The sequence below is a fragment of the Otolemur garnettii genome, unplaced genomic scaffold, assembly GCF_000181295.1.
Source record: "Otolemur garnettii isolate 467f Iridium unplaced genomic scaffold, OtoGar3 scaffold00051, whole genome shotgun sequence".
NCBI lineage: Eukaryota > Metazoa > Chordata > Mammalia > Primates > Galagidae > Otolemur > Otolemur garnettii.
In genome coordinates this window covers 7,836,336-7,861,719 of record NW_003852446.1, presented here as the reverse complement: position 1 = coordinate 7,861,719, position 25,384 = coordinate 7,836,336, and positions in this window count along the sequence as shown.

Genomic DNA, 25,384 nt, shown 5'->3' with positions numbered 1-25,384 from the left:
AACATACTTTTTCAGGAAGCTAAATTCTAGGCTGTCAGTTCTTCTGTTTATGAAGATGGGGCTCAAATCCCTTCTGGCTTGTAAAGTTTCCATTGAGAAGTCTACAGTAGCCTGATGGGTTTTTCTTTGTAAGCTGATGTTTTCACCTCACAGGAGTTCCTCCTTCATGTTGATTTTGGCCAGTCTGATGAGTGTGTGTCTTGGTGATTGTCTCTGTAGTGAATCTTCCAGGCATTTGTTGAGCTTCTTAGGCCCAGATGTCTGAATCTATAGCAAAACCACAGAAGTTTTCCTTGATTATTCCCTCAAATAGGTTTTCCAGCCCTTATGAGTTTTCTTCTTCACTGTCAGAGATGCCTATGGTTCTTATGGGATGATGTACAACAGCCAAATACATTTCTTACAGACTTTATTTGTTCCTATTAATTCTCTTTTCTTTATTTTTAACTGATTTAGAGTTGTCTTCAAGCTCTGAGATTCTTTATTCTCCCTGGGATACTCTGTTCTTAAAACTTCCACTTTGTATTTAATTTCCTTAAATAAAATTTTCATTTCCAGAAGTTATATTTTTGTGTTAATGTGTCTATCTCTTTAGTAAAATTGCCATTCAGTTTTTTGGATTTTGTGGTTTGAGTTGGTTTTCCATTTTTTCTTAGATTTTTATCAATTACTCCTATAATCCGTATTTGCAATTCTTTGTCTGTCATTTTAATATTTTCATTTTGGTCAAGATTTATTGCTAGAGTACTGGTATTTCTTTTTGAGGGTGTTCTTTCCCTAATTAGTTCTCAGCTGGAGGCAGCTGTCATTTCTTGTTTTTGGATTTTCTTTTGTTTATATGGGCTTCCCCCTCCCCACCAATTGTAAAGAGTATCTGTAGAATATGTTTAGTAAGAAACTTTGGCCTTGCTTGTGGGTTCTTTGATGGTGATTTAGGTCTGGATGAATGCCTTTGTTATACTTATATCCTTAGTGTGGTGGTTTTCTAAGTTGATAGTTGTTTGTAGGCTATAGCAGTGATGCACTATGTATACCAGCAGATTTCCTTTCTTTCTTTAATGATGGAGGATGGAAGTCTTTGAAATACTTTCTCTTTCCTCAGCCCTGTTGTCTTTATAGTGTAAATTGTATTGGTATGCCCATTTCAGTCTCCGAGATGGTGCTTATGGGCAAAAATCAACTACACCCTGTATAATTGAGTCAGTAAATGCTATAAAGAGCTGTACAAATTGGTCTGTCAACAGGTGGCACTTGGCAGGAAGAACAAGTTACAGTATATTTTGGGGGACCTATGACTGTCTATAGCTACTCAGGATAATCCTTGAATGCCCCATGTGGTGGGTAGGGGCCTAGACCTTCCAGGTGAGTGTTGTTTTCTGCCACAGCAAAGCTGAGTGGGGGATGAGTTTGTGCATGACTATCAGGTGAGTTTGCTCACAGGCTTCACAAAAGCTGGTAAGGTAGCTATTTTAGAAGTGGTCAAAGGTCTACTCCCAGCTTCCAAGGAAACCTGCTAGGGAGGGGCTTCTGTGGCCAGCCACTCAGCCAGAAATTCTACTTGTGTTGGTGGGGCCATCTGAGATTCACAATCTAGCTATTAGGAGCATATTGTGCTTTTCTTCCCTCTCCCTTGCTCCCTCTGACGTCTATCAGTAGGGAGGAAATCAACCTAGTTGAGCTCCCCAACAATGATGCTGCGGGCTGACAACTTGTCTGTCCAGGATCCTGCCCTGGGCTGAGATCATGGTCTCCCTGTGAGGGGAGCGGTGCTTCACTAGTGACATGTGTCTGGGACATGCCTCTCTCTGGAAGGCAACCAGTCTGGAATGTTGAGGCTCTGAGATCACACAGGACCCACTGGCCCCCTGTGGCTCCCACAATCTAGCCTGGAGTTTGGAAATGTTTGTAGGGATATCAACAAGATTGAAACTTAGAAGGCTGAAACCCCTTGGGGGAGGACAAAGGTGCACAGTGGGTGGAGAAGCAATCTGGTGCCTACTGTCTCAGCTTGGGTCTATGGTGAGAGGAAGTGGTAGGTTCTGGCACTTTCCCCTCAGAATTACACCCTTTGTATGATTCTTTTTCCTCTAAAATTTTCCTTCTTTCTGAAATGATCTGGCATCTGGTGTCTCTGGTGAGCTATCTTGTCTCAGGACTCTGAATGCTCCTTCTATCATAATCCTATTTCCATGTGTAGCCAACATTCACAAAGAATATCTCGAATCTTTCAATATATAGTCATTTATTCCTTAGAGAAGTGTGAAAATAGAAATGTTCTATATCTTTGTGTCTAGTACAGTAGTCACCAGCCACATGTGGTTAGTGAGACTGAGAAACTAAGTTTTAAATTTTGTTTAAATTTAATTACATATATTTAAACTTAATTGGCCACATGTGGCTTGTAGATCTGTAGCTCTAGATCTCTGCTATTCAAAAGTGGTCAATCAGCGATGGCATCACCTGGGAGCTTATTAGCTCTGTTGCTTCTCAAGCCCCACCTCAGACTTGCTAAATCAGAATTTGTAACAAGCTCTCCAGATGATACATCTGCACATTAAAATGTGAGAAACACTTCTCTAGAGCATTTGTTAGCAATACTTATGGCTTTTCAAAAAATCATATTTTGTATCAAATTTTATAATACAGGTACCTGGAGGAAAGGAAATGTCTTATTCAGATAGCTAAGTAACTATTTGTTGAATTGAACATAGCCTGCATACTTAAAGACTCTATTAGATATGCAGACAATCAGTGGGCAATTCTAAGACAATAGTTCTGAGCAAACAAAGAATAAAATATATATAATTATAAAGGCCTTCCCTTGAGACCTGGACCCAATTTATTCAATAAATAAATGCTTATTGATGCCTGTGATGTGCCAGGAATTTACTAAGGACAGGAGATACAGTAGTGAACAAGACATTATTCCTGGCTGCACAGAGATTAGAGACAAGGAAAGGAGAGCCCAGGGTTCATGTCTAAATAATCTGTATTTACATCAGTCAGTATGGCCATTATTAAAAAGCAAGAAACAATAAATGTTGGAGAGGATGCATAGAAAAGGGAATGCTTATACACTGTTGGTGGGAATGTCAATTAGTACAACCTCTATGGAAAAACAGTATGGAGATTTCTCAAAGACCTAGAAAAAGATCTACCATTCAATCCAATAATCCCACTATTGGGTGTATAAACCCAAAGGAAAAATCATTCTACCAAAAAGATACATATACATTTACCACAGCAATATTTACATATGGAATCTACCTAAGTGTCCATCAACCAATGATTAGATAAAGAGAATGTGGTGTATATACGTGTATACCATGGAATACCATTCATCCATATAAAAAGAACAAAATCATGTTTCTTGCCGCAGTGTGGATAGAACTGAGGCCATTGTCTTAGGTGAAATAACTCAGAAACAGGAAGTCAAGTGCCATGTTTTCACTTATGTATAAGTGGGAGCTAAATAATGAGTATACATTGAGCATAGAAAGTGAAAAATAGACACTCACAAGGTCATGGGAGGAAGGTATAGAATGAGAAATTACTTTCTGGGTACTATATGTACTAATCAGGTGAGGGTTACACAAAAATCCCAGTCTTCACTACTCTGCAATTTAAGCACATAACAAATATGCATATGTATCCTCTAAATATATATAAATTTCTTAAATAATCCAAATCCATATTGTAACATTGTACTGAGCCACTGTCGTTTATTGTAAGAATATTTTAATTCTTACTATTACGGAATTTTGACTCATTAAAAGATAACCATTTAAACTGAACAACCCTATATTCATTCCAGTAATTCTTAACTGGGAGTGATTTGGGCCCCTAGGGAATATTTGGCACTGTCTGGAGACTGGCTGTCACACTGGGAGGAAGTACCATTGGAATCTAGTGGGTAGAGACCATGATGCTGCTAAACATTCTGCAATGCACAGGACACTCTCCCCACACAACCTTAACAAATAATTATCCAACCTAACATGTCAGTGGTATTCAGGTTGAGAAACCCTGCTCCACTCCTTTGGAATGGCTTTAGAGTTAAACACTTCAATGAGAAAAATGTCTTTATTTTTGATGGAATAAACTTGAAGAAAATGGAACAATGAGAAAGACACTCAATTCTCCACTTTGGCTTCTTCCATGAATCAGTAATGGGAGATCCAGTCTAAGAAAAATCATCACCAGCCACAACAGTCCCCAAGAGAATGCTTAAGAGAGGACCTCTTAGGAAGCTGGATGTACTACTTACTTCTTTGATACCTACACTTGAATAGGCGGCTGGCTTTATGCTGAGATCCTGGAGTTGGTCTGCTTAACTGAGGTGGGAGAGTAGCAGAAACTAGAATAAACTCTTTGCTCCACTTTTGATTCTTTTCAGTTCAGGAGTTCTCAAACCCAGGCTACAGATCAGAATTCCCTGACAGGCTTCTTTGAAAATATTGGCTAGTTCAACTGTTACGGAAAAGTAGTACAGAGATTCTTCAAAGAAAATTTGATCCCACAATCCCTGTACCAGAGATTTACCCAAAGTAAAAAAAGACATTTTATAATAAAGACATTTGTATTCTAATGTTCATAGCACAATTGCAAGGATGTGGAAACAACCCAAGTGTCTGTGAATACATGAATGGATTAATATCATATGATAAAATGTGGTATATGTATACAATGGAATACTGCTCAGCCATAAAAATAATACCTTTTGTAACTACCTGGATAGAACTGGAGACCATTCTCCTAAGTATCACAAAAGTGGATAAACAAGCACCACAAGTACTCAATACTGAATTGGAACTAATTGATCAACACCTAGTGCTAGGAGGGAAGCAAAACTCAAGGAAATTCAGGTGGAAGGGAGGGAAAGAAGGGGAAAGGTAAATTCCCACCCATTGTGTACTTTGCATGGGAACATTGCACACCTATAACTTTGACTTAAAATTTGTAAAAGGAGGCTAGGTGTGGTGGTTTCCGCCTATACTTCTAGCCCTTTGTGAGGCTAAGGCAGGAGGACTGCCTGAGCTCAGGAGTTCAAGACCAGCCTGTCTCTAAAAACTCGCCAAGCATAGTGGCAGGTGCCTATAGTCCCAGCTACTTGGGAGGCTGAGGCAAGAGGATAGCTTGAACCCAGAAAGTTGTAGTTGCTGTGAGCTATGACACCCTGGGACTCCACCCAGGGCAACAGAGTGAGACTCTGTCTCAAAAGATAAAAATAAATTTACAAAAGCAAACTATAACCAAAATGTAGGTACCCCCATAATATACTGAAATACAATTTCTTGAAGAATAAAAACAAATATTGACAATGGTGATATTAGTGAAAATGATGGAGTAAGGATCACCAAAAATCCACCTTCTGAGAAATGAAGGACCCTTCCAAACACTTGTCTTTTCCAGTATTAGGAAACCACAGGCCCCTTTGGCTACTAGCCAGACTCTGCTTAGGACCATGTGGCCCTCCCATACTCCATCTATCATGTTGAGGTCTTATGACCTTCTGGCCACCTTGGGCATTTTTTGGTGGATACAATAGGGGCCCTTTCAGGCCACAGGCTGGGAAATTTCGGCTCCTTTTGGCCACCATCAAAGCTTGGAGATGGTACACTTTAGGCCACATTTCCTCCCACGCACTGGGACTCTGCAGTCCCGTCCAGCCACCAGCTTGCCCACCTCCTAGAGTTCTAGGGACTCTTTGAGTCATAAGCCTACCCACTGCTGGAGATTTCTTTCACTCACCATTATATCCTTATGCTGTGAACATTCCAGCAACCAGCCTGCCCATATACTAGGGTTTTGGTATTCTTCTGGCTATCTGCCTTCTTGCTTGCTGGAGAACCAAGGATACTTTTGGCCATGATTCCTTCCATGTCGTGGTGGCTGGAAGGCTTTTAAATAATTTGCCCATCTGTACATGAGATTATGGACTCCCACAGATCATAATGAGCCTCTGAGCTAAGGAAACAAAAATCATTTGGGCCACTCTAGTGGTGTGGACCAGTGGAAACTTCTACTCATGTATCAATTGCCCTGTCAAGGTATTATGGTTTGCTGGCCCCTATCCTGCCTGACTGCTGGTTATCAGGGCTTCATGCAGGATTCTCTACATGCACACACAGAACACTTGGGGAGTCTCTGTGTGCACTAGCCTGGGAAATATCTAGTCCCCTTCAGCCACCGTCAGTGCCTGGTACATAGGTGCCTTAAAGTTCTTTCTGGCCACGAGCCTGCTGTAGTTCTTAGGTTCCAGACTCCTTCCAGCCACTACCCTTCCAACATGCTCTAGAACTGAGAACATTTCAGGTGCCTCTCCCTTACCCAGCTGGGGCCTGTCCAATCACTAGCGTACCTACCTGCTGGAGTTGGGAGGATCCTTAAGGCCATAAATTGGTCTGCATTCTTGCAAACTATGGTCCCTCTTAGCCACTGTCATTCATATATGATTTTAACTTGGGGACCTTCCCAGAACACACTGTGTTCTAGCAAAAGGGCTCCAATCTTTCTTAAGGTTACTAGGATCTAGGTTTTTCCACTTACTGAGGGACCAATTGAAGCTTTGCTCACCTATTCTCCAGCTAAGCACTAGAATCCATCTGCTCCCTAACCTCCTTTCCCCACGTGGTTTTAGGGTTTTGTTTTTTTGAGACATGAGCCACACTTTCTCAGCTCACAGATAGGCTTCTTTTGTTCACAGTCTGATCCTTATCCTGGTCACCTGGAGAAGCTTTTAGGCAGTAGTCTGAATATATGCAAGGGTTCTGGTGGGTCTTCTGTCCACCAAACTTCCCCATTCCGACTGAAAGGAGAGCATTTTAGGCTACTTTCTCTGTATAGTACTTTTGCCTGGGGAGCCTATCTGGTCATTAGCTTGCCTGCACAGTGGGATCCCTATGATCTCTTGTTCTACAAGTCTGCCTGTATGCTGGGGAGCTGTGCCTCCTTTAACCCAATGTAGTTTCCTCAAGGTGGTACAAGGTGTACTACTGTGTTTCCCCGAAAATAAGACCTACCCAAAAAATAAGCCCTAGCAGGATTTCTATGCATTTGTTAAATATAAGCCCTACCCCAATAATAAGACCTAGTGATGGGTCTATCTGCATAGCCACACCTATCTGCATAGCCACACCATGCATTTCGGCATGGAGAGAAGATATCCCCTGAAAATAAGCCCTAGTGTGTCTTCTTGAGAAAAAATAAATATAAGACAGTGTCTTATTTGGGGGGAAACACGGTAGGTTTCTGGTGGTACTTCAGGCCATCAGCTTCCCCTGAGTGAGAGAAATAGGAACATTTTTAGTCACCTTTGGTCCAGGGCACTGGTGCCCCAAGGCCCACCAGTCACCATTGTACCCACACAGCGGTTATAGGAATACTTGGGCTAGAAGCCTGCTGTTGTTCTAGGAAAATAGGCTTCTTTTTGGTCAATGTAGTAAATTGACCATAGTGCCTTGTTAAAGATTCTTCTTTCCAACCTGCCCTAACCCTGGGGTTCCAGTATTCTTTAGGCCATTAACCTCCACTCTTGCTGGGGAACCAAGATCACTTTGGGCTATGTTCTTTGCATGCACTGATGGCCTGTTTGTCCATAAAGTTACAAGCCTGCCCTCCATTTGTGATTTTGGGTATTTGTGGAGCCACAAGCCAGCCCAAGCTGGGAAAGTTGTGGCTCCTTTCACCTATCACTTCATCCTTACCCTGGTTGCCTGGACAACTTTCAGGCAGTAGCCTGAACACATGTTATGGTTCCAGTGCTTTTGGCTATTATCCTTCTCCTGTGCTGCTGAATGGAGAGCACTTTAGGCTGTTTTCCCTGCATATGACTACGACGTGGGAAGCCCATCTGGTCACTAGCCTGCCTGCTCAGTGGGATTCCTATAATCTTTTATTCCACAAGCCAGCCTGTGTGCTAGGAAACTGTTTCTCCTTTCACTCACTGTGGTTTCCTCTAGGTCAGCAATTTTCAATGTGTGGGTCATAACCCAGCGGAACTGTACTAAAGGGCCATGGCATTAGGAAAGTTGAGAACCACTGCACTAGGGCATCTGAACTATATAGGGAAAGTGACTTAAAGTGCTCTCAGTTCCACACCAAAGGGGAAGGTCAGAAAGGTAAGTAGAACTCTACCATGTGGGCCAATGGGTACCTGAAAATTTCCCTAAGGTTACCAGTGCAAGGATAGGACTATGGAGAAATGAACCATAGTTCTGCACCACACAGGAAGGCTTGCGGCTCAAAGTATCAAAAGAAGCTCAGACAGCAGCCAGATTAGTGACTAGACAGGTACTCATGGCATCAGTGTACTGCAGGAAGGTAGTCAAAAGGGATCTCTGTTAGCCAGTAAGGGAGAAGGCTGGAGGGACAAATGGGGACAAAGCACATAGGAAGGCTGATGGCCAAAATATTCTCCAGGCAGACAGGGCCAGGATTAAGACTCTGGCCAAAAGGAGTCAGTTCCTCAGCATGTCAACAAACTTGTAGCCCAAAAATTCTCAGGGGGAAGGCAGGCTAGGCTGGTGATCATATGGGCCTTGGAGCGTCAGTGCACTGCAGGGGAAATGGCCACAATTTTGCCAATTTCCCCAGTAAGAGGGAAGACAAGTGAACTTAAGAACTAAAGGAACTCCAGCTGGCAGGCTGATACTCAGAAAATTTTCTGGAAGTACTATTTGGAAGATACAACAGTGGCCAAAAAGAATCAAGTTCTCAAATTTGTGGGCAAAAGGATCACAGCAACCTCAGGGGGTGAGTAGGCTATAGTCAAGATGGGCACCCAGCTGCATTGTCACCCCCTCCAATTCAGTGCACTTCAGGGAAGGTGGAAAAGTGCCCTTCCCAGCAAGGGGCAAGGCTGATGGTCTGAAGTTGAGCAGAACCTTAGCAGCAGGGAAGAATGGCGTGGGGAAAATTACCCAGGGCACCATCAAAAAGAGCCTCATTTCCCAAGAACACCAGTAGGCTTATGGCCTAAAGCACTGCTTCTCAACCTTCATAATACCATGATCCTTTAATACAGTTCCTCATGTTGTAGTGACCCCTCAACCATAAAATTATTTTCGTTGCTACTTCATAACTGTAATTTTGCTACTGTTATGAATCCTAATTTAAATATCTGATATGCAGGATGGTCTGAGGCAACCCCTGTGAAAGGGTCATTCAACTACCAAAAGGGTAGTGACCCACAGGTTGAGAACCGTTGCCCTAGTGGCTCATACAGTGACTAACCTGCCCACTCCTTAGGATTCCTGGGACCTTTGGGACCAAAAGCCTGCGTGCCTGTGTACTGGGGAAGCTAAGGTACTTTTAGCCACCTTCCTTCAGTTTTGCAGTGCCTCAGAAACCCTTCAGCTTTTTTTTCTGCATGCCTGCTAGGTGTACAGAGCCCCTTCAGAACACTAGCTGGCCTCCACCATGTGGAAAGGAGAGCTCTTTTGGCCACTATATGTCCTTTGCAGTGTAGATGGCAAATTTGCTGGCCATACAACAGCCCTTTCAAGGATCTTTGACCACTCTCCTACCTGAAAACTGGGTCACTGGGGACTCTTAGGAGCTTATGCCTGCAACAGGAAATTGGGAGTCCTATTAGCTAAGGCTGATAGCTAGGGAACCTCAGACCCCTTGGCCATTATTTGTGTCGTGTGCTATGCTGTGTGGGTTCTTTTAGGCATAAGCTTGCCCTAGATCTGCTTCTGGCCTTTTTTAGTCTTCTAGAAACCTAACCCTCTAAGGAACTAAGAGCCCTTTCAGATACCTTTCCATGTTACCAGAGTCTCTTATGGGCTATGACTTGCTTAAGTGTAGGGACCTGATCACAGCCTATAGAACCTTAATTTCCATCATTGCCTTCATTACCCTTGAGCTTGTGCCTTTGGGATCATCTAGACATTAGCCTGCCCTAGCACTAACATTCTCAACTGGTTTCAGCCACCACCTTTCAAGCTTTGGGGGAAATCAACTGAACTTTCAGCCATCTTTCCTGGCCTGCTGCAGCCACAGAGACATTTCGAGTTGCTCTCTGGCTCTCCCAGTGGCACTCTATGGATCCTTTGGCCCAAAATGCATGTCTGTATGCTACAGACCTGTGTCATCTTCCACTCATTGTCCTATCCTCAAGTTGGTGTCCCTGGCTAATTGCTAGGGCATAAGCCTTGAAAATGATGAAGTAACAAAAGAGAAACTAGATCAATTAGGCTTCATATAAAATTTTTGTGCATCAAAGAACACCATCAAAAAAGTGAAGGACAACCCACAAAGACATAGAAAGTATGTATAGAACTAAGACCAATCCCACTGTAGTTTCTTGCCTGATAATATACTAAACAAAGTACTAATTGAATAGAGCAGGAGAAAGCCAACAGAAAAAGAATGGGGTTAATGGATACCTTTCCAAATCCTCTTCTATAACCCTGGGCTTGGCCTGTGGGAAGCAACTCAGAAGTGCTCTTTCTGCTATCAATCCATGAAAAGACTTAGAGAAAACTTAAATGCATGTTACTAAGTGAAAGAAATCAATCTGAGAAGGCTACATACTGCACAACTCCAGCTGTATGACATTCTGGAAAAGGCAAAAGCAAAACTGTGTAGACAGTAAAAAGGTCAGTGGTTCTCAGAGGTTTTTGGACATGGAGAAATGAATAGATGGAGCACAGAGGATTGTTAGGACAGCAAAACTATTCTGTATGATATTATAATGGAGATATGTCATACATCCAAACCCATAGAATATACAAAACCAAGAAGAAGCTCTAATGTAAAGTATGAACTTTAGATGACAATGATGTCCCCATGCAGGTTGATCAGTTATAAGAAATTTACACTTTGGGTAGACCTTCCATTTGATCCTGAAATATCATTTTTAGGTATCTACCCAGAAGAAAAACAAATTTACCATAGGGACATATACATTAGAATATTTATCACAGCTCAATTCATAATCACCAAGATGTGGAATCAACCCAAGGGCCCATGAATTCATGAGTGGATTAATCAACTGTGGTATACATATACCAATGTTTTTCAATATTTTTCTTACCTCACAGCACACTTGAATAGTTAAATCATATTGATCAAAAAGAGTAAAATAAGTAATATACTCACTTTGCTTTGAACTTCTTTTGAAAATAATGATCGTAAAACATTTTCACAGCACACCTAACATTAAGGTGACCAGACATCCCGCTTTTGGTGGGACAGTCCCAATTTTTAACAATTTGTCTCATATCCTGCAGCATTTTAAAAAAGTCCCAATTTTTGGAAAGAATGCATGACAAGCTAGAGAACAGCGGGAAAATGGGAAGGGAATATACTTTTGGCTGCTGAAAAGGTTAATGTAACTCCATTTGGGAATGAAGAGGTTAATGTAACTTCATTTGGAAGTGAAAAGGCTAAACTCAATACTCCCCTCCTGGGCTCCCTCCCTTGCTTCTAGGCAAGGACAATTAGCTCAGAAGGAGCCAAACTGTCTGGAACAAACAAGTAGCCCCCCTTCTCTAGAGTAAAGTGACCAGACGTGCCGCTTTTTAACAATTTGTCCTGCGTCCTGCAGTGTTTTTAAAAAGCCCTGATTTTTGGAAACAATGCAGGACAAGCTAGGAAACACGGGAGAACAGGAAGGGAATATACGGTTTTCGGCTGCCATGTGGCTATTTCACCAGGATATGCATTTTATATTATTTTTGTTAATTTTGTAATGTTAAACTTTAATAATAACAAATAATTGTTGAGAACTGATTATCGAGAACTGTTTATCAAAGTTCGCATTGTTGTCAGGCCCCATCCCCCAGGCACTGCACCCCCAATGGTGTTCTGCTTTGCCAATGTTAAAATCTGGTCACCTTACCTAAGATCCTCTCATGGAATATCAATTGAAAATCATGGGTGTACTTAAAATGTCCATACTACCCAAAGCAATCTGCAGATTTAATGCAATCCCCATCAAAGCACCAATGTCATACTTTGAAGAACTTGAAAAATAGTACTTTGTTTCACATGGACCCAGAGAAAGCCTTGAATAGCCAATACAATTCTTAGAAATAAAAGCAAATCTGGGGGCATCACATTAGCAGACCAGGTTATACTGCAAGCCTATAGTGATCAAAACAGCATGGTACTGATACAAAAGTAGGGACACAGAGACACAGATCTATGGAATAGAATAGAGAATCTAGAGATGAACCCAGTCACATATTGCCATTGGAGTCTTTGATGAGCCTAACAAAAACATGCACTGGAGAAAAGAATTCCTATTTAACAAATGGTGCTGGGAGAACTGCTTAGCCACATGCAGAAGTCTGAAACTACACCCACAACTCTCACCATTGACAAGAATTGATTTTCACTGGATAAAAGATTTACATTTAAGAAGGGAAACAATGAAAATTCTAGATAGCCTTCAGAATCAGAGAAGATTTTTGCATGTTACAAATCTGAAGAAAGGATAAGAACTAGAATCTCCAGAGAACACAAATTAACAGGAAAAGGACAAACTACCCATTTATAAGAGGGCAAGAGACTTGAGCAGAAAATTCTCTGATGATGACAGATGAATGGTCAACAAACACATGAAACAATGCTTATTGTGTTTAATCATCAGAAATGCAAATCAAAACCACTCTGAGATATCACCTAATTCGAGTAAGATGAGCCCACATCACAAAGTCCCAAATCTACAGATGTTGACATGGATATGGAGGGAAGGGAACCTTTCTATACTGCTGGTGGGACTGCAGAATAATAATAAACTTTATGGAAAGAAGTATGGAGAATTCGCAAAGAACTAGGAGTCGACTTTCCATTTGATCCTGCAATTACATTACTAGGTATCCACCTAGAAGAACAAAAGTCATTTTGCTACGAAGACATTTGCACCAGAATTTTTAGTGCAGCTCAATTCATAATTGCCAGATGTGGGAGCAACCCAAATGCCCATCAGCCCATGAATAGATTAACAAATTGTGGTATATGTATACCACAGAATACAATTTAACCATTAAAAAATGACGGAGACTTTACATCTTTTGTTTACCTGGATGGAGTTGAAACACACTCCTCTTAGTAAAGTATCTCAAGAATGGAAAAAAAATCCAATGTACTCAATACTAATATAAAACCATTATATAAACAATTACATGCCCACATGAACAATAAAACACAAATATTATCTAGCAAGGAGGGGGGGAATTGGTGGGATCTCACCTAATGTATACAATGTGAGGGTGTTCAGTACACCCTGTGGATGAAGGGCTCTTCTACAACTTTACTTTGAAGGTGAGAACAATGTAACCTAAAAATTTGTACCCTCATGTTAATTTGAAATAAAAAATGAAAGGAAGGAAGGGAGGGAGGAAGGAAGGAAAAGGAGGAAAGGGAAGGAGGGAGGGAAGGATAATCACTGATATATACCATGGAATACTATTCAGCCATAAAAAGATGGAGACTTAACATCTTTTGTATTAACCTGGATGGAGCTGAAGCACATTTTTGTTTTTAGTAAAGAATCACAAGAATGGAAAATCAAGTATCCCATGTACTCAATACTAATATGAAACCTGTAAATGAACAAATACACATCCCTACAAGAAAAAAAACACAAAAACTCAAGTTGCAAGGAAGGGAAAGAGAGGAGGAGAGAAGAGGTTTGCTGTCGTGTAAGGGTATACAGCACATCTCCTGGGTGAGAGGCACAACTACAACTTGGACTTTACCTAACAAACACAAACAGTGTAACCTAATCACCTGTACCCTCCTACTAAACTGAAATATTTTTTAAAAAGAAATGTACCCTTTAGGGGTTGTTGCTAATCCAGGAGTCTATTCAAGAGTGGAGGCAGGAGGTGTACAGGAACTAGCTATACTTTAAAACTTGCTGCAAATCGAAAACTGCTTTTAAAAAGTATTAGAGAAAAACGGTGTCCATGCGGAAGGATTACGTCCAAAATCACAGCTGCAATCAGATAAGGAGATCATGCAACTGAAGTTTCTCTGGTTTATGTCAACGAAAGAGATGTTATTCCCGTAACTTCAATTGCCAAAGGGACCATATTCGTATGAAAAAAAAATCCGAATTATTGATGTAAGAAAATGGACACAAGCACTGGCTAAATCTAATACACTTGGTTACAGTTCTGACACAGAAAAGTGTGACGTTTCTTCCTCCATTGTATTTTATTTGATAAAGCATCACCCCAAAAAGTGTCTTCCCCTTGCTTCCCCTGTTGCCATGCTGTGTTTGAAGCCTCACGTGGTGGCTCTCTACTACCTTCCTGGTTTCCACACTCTTTCTCTTAATTTATTCAGGTATTTATAGACTGTTTTAACATTTCCTCAGCTCTGGGGATGTGAAGGACACACACGCGCACACATACACAAAATACCATTCTTGTTTCCAAGAAAATGTCACCGAGCGATAGGAAAGCACTACAGAAAGGGTCACCTTATGGTGGTGAATTAAGAGGTGGAGCTGTTCGGAGTCTTTCACTCCTAGAGAAATGTCTCTATCAAGTTGTTTTTAAGAGCCTTCGTTGTGAGGTAATCTAGTTTCAAATATGATTTTAAAAACATTTAAAGCGAGCTCTTGCCACTGCTTTCCTCTCCATCCAGGCTCTATGGACCAGTCAAATGTGGGTGGATATTCCAGAGAGAGGTCTCTTACTGTCCTAAAGATGGATTTCATGATCTTTCATTAACATTTTACCTAATTTTTAAGGGGGACCTTGTATTTGCCAGCTGTAGTAATGCCAACCCACCATAATTTTACGGAATGTAGCCATTCAGGCCTTATGGTAAGAAAAATGCTGTGAAGAAGATTTTTTCCTTGTCATTTAATGAGGCCAGCACCCTTTTCATTCTGAGGGATTGGCTCTCTGGATACTAGTGGTGGATTTTAGCCTGAGGTTCTCTGCTTCCTTGCTGCCCTCAAACCAATAATGCACATTAACGAACACCTTAAAGAAGATGCTAACCCCGAGATTGTAACAATTTAATACCAGAATAACCTGCCACCATAAAGCAGGGCTTATCTTAGGAATGCAGAGATGATAAAATAGAAGGACATGCACTAATGTTATGTCAATAATACAAGAGCTACAGAAAAGCATTTGCACAAATTGAACATTTAAAGATATTTTTAAAAAGGAATTTAAGGTTTACCCATTTATGTATAATTAATAGTCCTTATCACAAGCCTGTCGTCGTTATAGTCAATAGCAGAGTTTTAGACAAAGTCCTCATAAGCTCAGGAAGAACAGTAGCAAATATCTATGTTCATTGTTTTTATAAGGTAGCATTTTGCAAATTTTTATTAATGCAGTAGGTCACTTAGAAGAAATGGCAGTGAGAGAAAGTAATATGCAGAGTTATTATTTTGCGACGACATGATTACGCACCTAGAAATCCAAGGCCCTGAACTAAAAATAACAATCAGTACTCTGAATGAAAGCATACTTAAGGAAACAGTAAATGATAAATATTCCGAAGTCAATAATATTCTATATATTCATTAAAAAGAAAAATCATAATTTTATTAAGTCATTCAATAGAAATATAACATCTTAAAAAGGAAGAAGATATATAACAAAGGATGTGTAGAAGCTGAATAAATAATATTGCAAAATTTTATTGGTACCTTGAAAAAAAAGACCTGAATAAATAGAAAACTGTGACATAGTTCGGGTTGGAAAGACTGAATGTTTTCGCTTTGCTCTCTCTAAATTGTGTTTTAGATGACCTGAATTCCATTCTTAATCCTAAATAACGTTTTTGTTCTGAAAGCTGACAATTGTATTCTAGAGTTCAACTGTTAGAACAAATAGTTAACCTTTCTGAACATACATTTAGAAATATGCATCTTCACAAAAGAATTCGGAGCTCTAAAATTACATGGGTAAATATAGAAGATGTGTAATTCAAGTCACCATTTAAAGTACAATTTAAATTTTCATTTGGAGCTTTTCAAAAGATAATGAACTATTTTTCATACAATTACCATAAAATCCAGCAACTCTACTTCTAGGTATAGAAAGAGTTGAAAGCAAGAACGTGAACATGTATTTGTGAACCAATGTTCGTACCAGCATTATTCACTAGAACCAAAAAGGGAAGAACAACCTAAATGTCCCTTGCCAGATAAATGGATAAACAACATGTGGTATGTACACACACTGGAACAGGACTCTGCTTTCAGAAGGAATACTGTTTTGATGCATACCAAAACATGGATGAATCTTGAAATTAGTATGCCGAGTGAAATAAGCCAGACGCAAAAGGACAACTATCATATGTTTCTGCTTATATTAGGTACCGAGACAAATTCATAGAGATGGAAAGTAGAATAGTGTAAATGTGACTATAAATAAAAGTCATTTTCTTTCTAAGTAAAAAGTCGTTTTATCTTTTTCAGATGGGAAAAGGATAGACAATGAAAATAGGGATAATTCATTAACAAATAAACCATAATACAAACTTATATAACACACTAAACAGGCATAAAAACTTTTATACAATCTGACCTGATCACTTGTACCCTCATATTAATCTGAATAAGAAATAAAAAATTTTATATAGATACACTTCTAATATAAAGGAGTAAAAAGATGAAATACATTGAATTTTACTGATTATTTATCAAAAACTTTAGGGAAAATACTGATTTTCTAAGCATGAGAGAGAAATAGTCACAAAGAAAAAGATGGACAAATAATTTTGTATATTCCAGATAAGAGAAAATAAAAAGCCAAAAGCTATCTTGGAGAAATATTTGCAGCAAAGCTACCTGAGGGCAAACATCTCTATAGATCAACTAATGAACAAGAAAAATATATGAACAGGCAATCCACAACAGAGGAAATTCAATAAGTAAATTTATGCTCAATAAAAGTGGTAAGATTTTTCACCCACTTAATGAGTAAGGCTAGTGAATGCTGCTAAGTGTATGCTGAATCTGATGCTTTCTTTTTACTCTTTTTTTTTTAATTTCAGGTTAATGTGAGGGTACAAACAACCAGGCCACAATATTTAAATTTGTTAGGGAGAGACCCTCTTGTATTCTGCACCCAAAAAGTGTGCCATACACCCCTACATTGTGCCCGTTAAGTGGGAACACACCATCCCTCCTCCCCTCTCCCTGCTTCCCCTTCCCCAAAACTTGAATTGAGTTTTTTCTCCTATGTGAGAGTGAATTAGAACATATCAAAAGGCTTGTATAAGTCCAGGGGGCCCAATGCATTGACATTCATTCATTTTTAATAGTCCAGAAAACCTTGTGGCATTCCCTGGTCAAAGTAAGTAGGTCTTTTTCTTCCCCCCTTTAAGGCTTTATAGAGGAGATTTGCTATTATACCTGAAGTTAGGAATCTAAATCTAGCAAAACACAGCTATACCTAAGGATCCTCCCAACTGCTTGTGTGAGCTGCTATTCAGTTTGCAGCCTCTCTCCAATCTGGAAGGAGGTTCTGAGTTTCAAAAGACAATTCAAATCCTAAGTAGTTGATAATGGGAAATGAGATCTGAACTTTGAGATGCTTTATATCCTTCGTTAGCCAATAAATTTGATACAATCATAACACCTTGCCTTGATTCCACTTCAGTCTCACTGGCTATCAGGGTATTGTGTATGCACTGTAAAATCAATTCCTTGCCTAAAATTATTTCCCTCAAACCTCTGGTCAGAATTTTCTGAAGATTGCTAGGGAATGATTTTGTAAACCTCTGAAGGAGGACAGTCTAGCACTACTGGCATTTGGCTTTTGATAAGTGTTCCCATTCAAAAGCAAATAGTACTTGGGATTTGGGAGCAAGAGGAGTGCAAAAATATCTTTTAAATCTATTGCTGAAAACCAGGCAGAATTTCCAGATAAAGTGGTAAGGAGGGTGTAAAGATTAGGTCCCATAGGAAGAATATCCTCCACTATTTGGTTTATTGACCTTGATCTTCAAAAAACTGGTATTCCTGGGTTCCAAGTTTTTTACCCCTTTTATCCAACAGAATAGGGGTATAACAAGATGTAGCTGACCTCTCTTTCCTTCATGGCCAGGAACTCAGTTTTGAGTTATTTTTTTCCTTGGAGTTTCCTTGGCCAAGAGGGTGTCCATCCGATTGGTGTGAGAGGTACCGAGGCTCTACCTTTTGGGCCAAGATTTACCAGAGGCGCCATCAACGGCCAAACTTCTATCTTGTCCCATTTTTGCCAGGAAGCTGTGGCTACCTGGCCTGGTTATTTAACCAGGTTGACAGCCTGTGAATATTAGGTATACAATGTGATGAATCATGCCCTCAAGAAAGTCATTTACTATCTAACCCTATTTTTAAAAAATTGGGAAAAGAAATTTGGGAAATGAAATTTAAAACATAGACCAAGAAACAACTACAAAATGTCGCTCTAACTATTACTTCAAAACTTCAAAAACATACCTATCAAAATAACAAATGTATATATTCTAGTAAGACTTGCTATTCTGTACAGTGTACCGTCTTTAAGTTCTAAAAATACAGTAGAAGTTTTAGAACACATCCTATTTAAGGATGTGAACTAATTTGATCTTTCTAAAATACCAGTATCCCAAAATAAACTTTATCAACATGACATCACCTGGCTGTAGACTGAATAAACCTCTAACATCAATCCTTAGCATCTCAAGTAATGGCACGAAGTCATAACTTTTCTTTAACATAAGGATTAAGGTCAAGCTATGCTAAAAACAACGTAACTGGTCTCAAAACATTTCTCTACTTAAAGTGCAAATTCAATTACATGTAACACTTACAGTAAGATTGTTTGAGATTCTCTTTGGAGTCTAAGAATACCCATTTTGTTCTATTTTGAAATCAATTCTTACACAAATGTAGGAGTTAATTGTTCGAAGATTTAAAAAATGTTTTTCTAGGCAAAGGCCTTTGCTATGGCAACACAATGTATGCCTAACAGGCTAGCTTGCAATCAGTACTCAGAAAGAGTGACCAAAATTAAAATATCCTCATAAACTTTGGACCATAAGTTTCTGGGTTTGTGCTATTATTTACTTAGTTTTATTTATTCTAATTTACTGACACTTGTTTAGGACTGCTACATCTATACCTGAGTCAGAACTTTCAACACATAGGCATTTGTGCCAATAACTCAGGAGATTTAGCTGTTTTATTAAATGAGCAATATTAATTTTATCTCACTTATTAAAAATTATGCAAACAATTTGGGTTTGGCTGGATTTTTAGTTTTATAACCTTTTGTCAAACTGTTACACCTTGAAATAAAAAAAAGGCCAGTAAACTCAGCCAAAAATGTGTACCGACAATTTTGAAGACACTTTAATTGCTATTTTATCAATAATAATTAAAAGCCCTCTCACTTATCTAAGAGTACTAAATAAAAGTGAATTTTTAAAGCATGTGGGCTTATTTGTAAGCTGATTTTGGTACCATGGAAAGATATAACATGTACATGCACGAAACACATCTGAACACATGCATGTAGGGTTTCAGTAGTTTTTATCTCGGAACTCTAGCCATGAGATCCTCTGAAGTTCCACTCAAAAATGTGTACATTGTTTTCACTCCTCTTTCCCTATCCAATACTGGGCATCTCTGCATCTTGGCCAGCTTGCCTCCATGGATACAGATGTCTTTTAGTCTTGTAGACCTTAGAACAGAGATGTTTTCTAATCTCCCAGACCTTCAGACAGAGGTATCTTTTTATTATTATTATTAAATCGTAGCTGTGTACATTAATGCAATCATGGGGTACAGTGTGGTGTTTTCATATACAATTTGAAATATTTTCATCGAACTAGTTAACATAGCCTTCATGTCATTTTCTTAGTTATTGTGTTAAGACGTTTATATTCTACTTTTAGAAAGATTCACTTGTACCCTTGTAAAATAAACCATAGAGGTGACCCCACCAATCACCCTCCCTCCACCCATCCACCCTCTTCCCCTCCCCCCATTTACTTAGGCTATAATTAGGTTATAGTTTTCCTATGAAAGCTATAAATTAGTTTCATAATAGGGCTGAGTACATTGGATACTTTTTCTTCCATTCTTGAGATATTTTGCTAAGAACATTTTCCAGCTCCATCCATGTAAGCATGAGGAGGTAAAGAAAATGGAGGTATCTTTTAACCTTTCAGGCTTTAGAACCTATCACAAGAGAAACTACCATGAGAAATGCCTTTCAACCTCCCAGATCTTGGACTTCACTTATAACAGCATCAACAGTAAATTTAAAGTAGACAAAAAAAAAAATGGAAACAAAGAGCTTACCAGACTCCACATTTACATGCCACACACCAATACAGATAGACACTAAGTACAAAGTCAAATTCATGAGGTTCCAAACAAACAAGACTATGGTTTCACCTGAGAAGCCTTGAGAGCACCAAATCAAAACAAGTTAGTTCCTTCTCTTACAAACAACATGGTTGGAAGCTTATCCAACTCAAAACAACCGGAAATTCCTTTAGAATTCCCCAAATTGAGAGGGGTATCCCCCACTGTGTAATACCTTCAAATAGCATCACCCCCCTCACACAAATATCAAATCCAGAGTTCCTTTCTTTTCAGGTAATCAGGAGGCAAGGCAATGCAATGGAAGTAACAAGGTGATGGTGACCAGCAATGCCAGAACTAGTGGCAGAGTCCAAAACCACCCTCTAACAAATATTGCCACGTAGCTGCTAAGGGAAGTTTTTGGTCCCTCCCCACTCTGCAGCCACCAAACCATAAGCAATTTAATCTCTGATGCACCCCCATGATTTTTATCAAAAGCAGAAGGGAGTTTCAGCCTAAGTCCAGTTGCTTATGGCACAAAGATCTAATTGTTGAGACTGCAAGGATTGCTAAGGAATAAAGGAATTTCTAATATGACATGTCTTATCAGGAGAATGGGTGAAACTTTCTCACGTCCCTCACTTGGACTAAGAGAGATTATACAGGTCACATGCTTTGGGCCAGGTCATGGTATAATTATTAAGGAACTAAGTGCATTGGGCGCAGCTTGTAGGGGATGGTGAATTTTCTCAGGAGTGTGGCCAGGGGCCTTCAGAATCTCAGTTCCTTTGTCTTGCAGAAAACCCACATTTCTGGGAAACAACTCAACACATCAAAAGTTAAGGGAAAGGATTGTATAGGGGGTCATTGAAATTTGTTCAATGAGGGGCCAGTTACACATTTAAGTCTTCAATCCATCTTGAGTTCATTTTTGTATATGGTGAGAGATAGGGATCCTGTTTGTGGCTATCCAATTTTTCCAGTGCCATTTATAGACTATGTTCTTTTCTCCCCAGTATATGTTGTTTGCTTGGTTGAAAATCATTTGGTCATGGCTATATGGTTTTATTTCTTGTTCGTTATTCTCTTCTTTTGGTCTATTTCTCTACCTTTAGCCAGTACTGTGCTAATTTGGTTACTATAGCCTTGTAGTGTAATTTGAAGTTGGGTAAGGTGACGCCTCTAGATTTGTTCTTTTTGCTTAAGATTATTTTGATTATTTGGGCTCTTTTTTGGTTCCAGATGAAATTTAGGATTATTTTTTTTAGATTGGTAAAAAATGACATTGGCATTTTGATGAGAATTGCATTGAATCTGTAAATCACTTTGGGCAGTATGGACATTTTAACAATGTTGATTCTACCAATCCCTAAGCAGGAGATATTTTTCCATTTGTTTGTGTCATCTATGATTCCTTCCATCAGTGTTTTGTACTTCTCCTATACAGATCTTTCACCTCCTTGGATAAATATACTCTTAGGTATTTTATGTTCTTTGCAGCTATTGTAAATGGCATTGTGTCCTTGATTTGACTCTCAGCTTCACTATTATTAGTGCATATTATATAAATGCCATTGATTTATGTATATTGATTTCCTAACCTGAGACTTTGCTGAATTTATTTTTCAATTCCAGGAGTCTTTTCATGGAGTCTTTTCTTGATATGAGATCATATTATTGATAAACTAGTACAACCTCTATGGAAAACACCATGGAGAGTCCTCCAAGAAATAAAAGGAGACCTACCATTCAATCCAGTAATCCAACTACCAGTATTTACCCAAAGGAAAAAAAGCCATTATGTCAAAAACACATTTGTACCTGAATGTTTATCATAGCACAATTCACAAATGCAGAGATACAGAATCAATCTAAATGCCTAACAATCAATGAATGGACAAAAAGAATGCAAGATAGATAGACAGTTGCATAATTAAGTTTGTGAACTTATCCTAGAAAAAGTGCTACATACCTCATTGCTGAATATCATCACTATAGTCACCTTTGAGATACTCTCCTTGGGAAGCTGTGCACTGACACTAGCACCTAGTCCAACCCTCAAAGCAATTTTGGAAGTCTCTCTCTGGAAAGACCATCAGAGCTGTCGTCATATGAGGTTAGACAATTAAGTTGGAGAATTCATCCTAGAAAAAGTGCTACGTACCTTATTGCCAAGCATTACTATGGTCACTGGATGGCCAAAGGGGGAGTGATTCAAACTGACCCTTCGACAATGTAAAATTATTTTAAAACTTTAAAGAATATATGTTATGATGCTACCTTTTAGTTCCCAACTAAATGATTGAGGCTCACTTGGAAGTCCATTGTTGTCATCAAGTTTCCCAGTTACTTTTCCAGGCTAGCCAGGCATCTGGCACTTAGCCAGGTGCTTGCAACTTCCCCTAAAGGGACTCAAGGTTTTTTTTATTTCTATGTTGGGCAGTAGTCCCCTAGGAGGGGGTCCCTGCACCATCTCATCATTTTATATTTCTACCCCTTTAATATTTTGATATAATAAAATTTAAAAATTTAAACAGTTCATGACAGGCTGTCTTATAGTAAGTAAAATATAAATGCCAAGAATCTTTGAAACACCTTTATTGGCAAGTAGCAATATAAACATGAGAGCTTTCAGTGCATAAGGTGAGCATTTGGGGGTTTAATTTTGCAGAATTCATTTTTTTCCTGGGTACACTGATCTCTATAGGCTCTTCTTAATCTTAGATTTTATGATTCTCAGTGCTTCATCAATACTAATTAAGTTAAGCTGGGTTTTGAATGATTTTCTTCATCTATTTGTGGGCTACAAAATGCTAAACTAATCAGCTTATAAAAACTGATCCAACTAATCAATTCAATGAAAAAAGTCAAAGTGCTAATTGTGCATTATATTCCATCAGTTGGCTAAATGGATCTGTTTTTTAAGGGATTCTTTCACATTTTCATTAGCCCATGAGATGAGGCATGGGCACTGATGAGAATCTGGCTATTCCTAAAAAGTTAAAAATGAACTCCTAGAGCCCTCAGAGCCACTCTTCTTTGCAAATCATACTGATTATAATCCTATTAAAACTTTGAAAAGCTCAGGAGAAAGCATAAGATCTTTGCTTAGTATATTTCTTATTAGCCATCCAAGTGGCTTTTCTTGATCAAGAATAGCCAAGTGGCTATTCTTTCCAAAATACCCAACCCCTTCCTGTAATGCCATACCTCATCACCTTATTTTATTTTTTCATAGCACTTATTGCTACCTGAAATTATTTTATTCATGTCTACTTTTCTCATCCTCACTTAGTAGATCTTGTCTATTTTGTTGACTGAAATGTCCTCTGGCTCTACAACACTGCATGGTACATAGAAGCTTTTCACTTAATAATTGTTGAATGAATGAATGAATCTAATACTAATATTTATAAGAAACTAGCCATAACAGTGTCAAAATCTGTCATCCAAAACAGGATGAGGGTTGGGGAAGACTTACCCAAGACAACAGTTGAGACCAAAAAGGTCAGCCCAGTGTAATGAAACAATCCCAGTAGTTACTGTAGAAAATAGTTGGCAGTCTGGTAGGTAACATGATAGTCTTGTACGTAATGGGGAAATGTATACTATGATTAGAGAAGAGATGTAAGGCAATTTGATCATGACAATTCTTAGGCTCATTTTGAAAGATAAGGCATCTCCTCTACAACTTGGTAATATAAACAGGTCTCATATCAAATCCTGCTATGCATGGAGACATTAACAATTGGGTAAGAAGAGACATATTATCCCAAACCAAAGAAATCCTAGAATTCTGTCCATGTTGCTGGACAGAAGAAACTTGTATAAAATGTTTACCTGAGGCAAATGCAATGCAATATTATTGTGGTGGTGGATTTGATAAACCATCCACTGTAGAGGTGATCAAGAATATTTCAGAATGATATCTAAGTTGTGGCTTTAGGGCTAAACATAATGTTCTAAAACTAATAGTAAACGTAAAAGATTTGCTAGATTCTTATACCTTGTTCATGTAAAGAAGTATAGTGTCTTTAAACTATTTTAGCCAAGAAACATCTTGAATACCACCAATTTTACTTAAAAGAGGCCATTTCTAATATCACTTATCCTAGTTACCTGTCTATAAATTTTAGCAATGAAAATGAATTTCTACTATTAAGAAAATGTCTAGTGTTGCTAGGAGAGAGAGAGAGTGAAGACATTTGTAGTAGTCTTCTCCAGACAGACTTTTTTTTATTAACAGTTACCTTGCCATTCCTGTGATATGGATTCCTGATTAGAATCACTGATTGCTCCTAAGGATAGAGTAAAACTAACACATTTGTATTATGAAGTTCATACTGAAGTATTGTTTTAAAAAAATATTCAGACTCTCAGTGCAGCACTGTTTACAACAGCCAATATATAGAAACAACCAAAGTGCCCACCAAGGGATGAATGGATAAAGAAAAAATGTGTGTATACACAATGGAATACTATTCTGCCATAAAAAAGGAAATCCTGCCATTTGTGACAACACGGATGAACCTGGTGGCCATTACTTTAAGGGAGATAAGCCAGGCACAGAAAGACACATACCACATTATTTCCCTTATGTGGAATCTAGAGAAGTTGATCTCTTAGAAGTAGAGAGTGGAATGGTGGTTGAGGAAGATGTTGTTCACAAGATACAAAATTTCAGTTAAAAGGAATAAGTTCAAGAGATCTATTGTATAAATGGTAACTAGAGTTGACAAGGTATTGTATTCTTGGAAAATGCTAAGAGAGTGACTATTCTCACCACAAATTATAACTATATTAGGTAATACATATGTTAATTAGCTAAATTTACTCTTCTCTTAAGGTATATATACTTCAAAGCATCATGTTTTATATAGAAAAGATACACAATTTTCTCTGTCAATTAAAAAATAAATTTAGAAAAAAAGAAAAAAACTTACATTGTTAAGGGTATCTCTGTTTAAAGTTAAGAGAGCCTTAGCCAGTGAGCTACAGGTATAGTGATGAGACATACTGAGGGAAATATTGAAAGATTTGAGAGTACAACAACCAGATAGAGAACCAAGGTAGACACTAATCTCATGTCAGGGAAGGAAGCTATCCAGGCAACTG